The sequence below is a fragment of the Athene cunicularia genome, assembly GCF_003259725.1.
Source record: "Athene cunicularia isolate RWA chromosome 5 unlocalized genomic scaffold, athCun1 chr5_part1, whole genome shotgun sequence".
Classification (NCBI taxonomy): Eukaryota; Metazoa; Chordata; class Aves; order Strigiformes; family Strigidae; genus Athene; species Athene cunicularia.
Window position 1 is genome coordinate 10,914,394 of NW_020799101.1, and position 1,700 is coordinate 10,916,093.

A 1,700-nucleotide genomic window follows, 5' to 3' on the forward strand; every position below is an offset into this window, starting at 1 on the left:
GGACGCCCTGAACTACCCAAAATCAGGCCACTTGTTCATTGTCACACCCTTAGCCGTGACTCAGGGAGCAACCATCTCTGAGTTTGGGCTGCTTCAATTAATTCCTCTCAATTTTACTCTCTTTATTGACAGAATAGCAATGAAACATAATTCACCGAGGCTTCCAAGCCGTGGCGTTGGGGTGAAGTGAAAGGCCTTCGTGGCCTGCCACCTCAGGCCAGGGTTTATGGTAACCCAACAGCAGGCTTCCCTGTGGTGGCAGCGGGGATGCTGGTCGGTGCTGGTGCTGGGCTGTCTGGGTTGCTCTTGCCAGCCAGCCCAGGAGACACCATTTCAAAAAGATGTGGATGGTAAACCCTGCTCTGCCAGTGACTCAGTCTACGGCCTCGGCCAAGTCACTTCACCACACCTTGAGAGGGAGAGATAATGCTTACCTACCTCATCTTATGAGGCTTCACTAATGTTTATATAGTGCTTTGAATGTTTAAAGAACCATCTAAGTGCTGTGTATGAATTTTGGTGCTCCAGATCCTGTGATCTTTGGCCCTTTAAAAATATATAGGAGACTCAAGGCGGTCCCAGAGGAAATGCCTGTACAGGCGTCCCAGAGCAGCAGGGGAGGGAGCAGCCCTCGTGGCTGTGCCGCATCTGTTCCAGCATGGCCCGTGTGAACGTGGTGCTCGCACCAGGAGCAGACAGGTTGCTCTAGGAGCCTATGCAAACCTTATGCTGAGGAAGCTCCCCGGATCTAGGCCGGAGGCATTTCAGTCCACTTCGGTTAAACCAGCTCCTGCTCTTCTGCTCTGCCTTCTCAGACTCAAAACACAGAAGTTAATTTTGTGCCTTCTCCCAGATAGCCCAATCCGTAGGGGTTTTCTGGACCTTTTTGTTGTCACAAAAGGGTATTCTCTTGCCGTAGATAGAGGAGGGTACACAATTTGTGTTAATTCAAAGGAGACCCCTGTCCTTGCCATCAGTGGAAATCTGTGGAAGCAAGGCTGCTCTTTATTCCCTGTAAGAGTTGCCATTTCTTTATGACACACTGTCCCAGGTCTCCCACTCCTGCCAGTGATGTACACAGCATGATTACATGAGCTATATTTTATATGTAATCCCTCACTAACTATACTGCCAACTCTTGCCTGCTCCTGACAGACACAAACGCACACCCACACCCATGGCTCCACGAGACCCATCAGCTAAATAATAACCCGACTGTCCACACTAACTGGGTGCAAAAGCCCTTTCCAGCCAAACCAGTCAGAAGCCACTACTGTGCTGGTGAGATATATAATCCCCAGGGATCCCACTGCTGTTCTGGTCCAGGTTCAGACACGTGGCTGATGGCTGCTAAGGAAAGACTCTGAGCCCTAAGTGGGGAATTTTCTGGGGCAGCCAGGGGGAACTGATGTACAAGAACCTGTATAAGGTTTAGGCAGGATGAATCATCTTCTGCTTTGGGTTTGGGGTGGGGTTTTTTGTGAGTGTTGGTGGTTTTACTGATTGAATGTTGTAAGTTTTGGGTTTTTTGGGGGGGAAGAATATAATAAAAGAGAGTGCAGGTCTCTTGTGTTTTCTTCATAAAGGGTGTGTAATGGGTGGCTAGAATGAACTTTATTATAGGCTTGAAGAGATCTACCTAGTCAATATATAAATTCCCTTAGATCAATAATATGAAATAAGGGGGGGGGGGGGGTTAG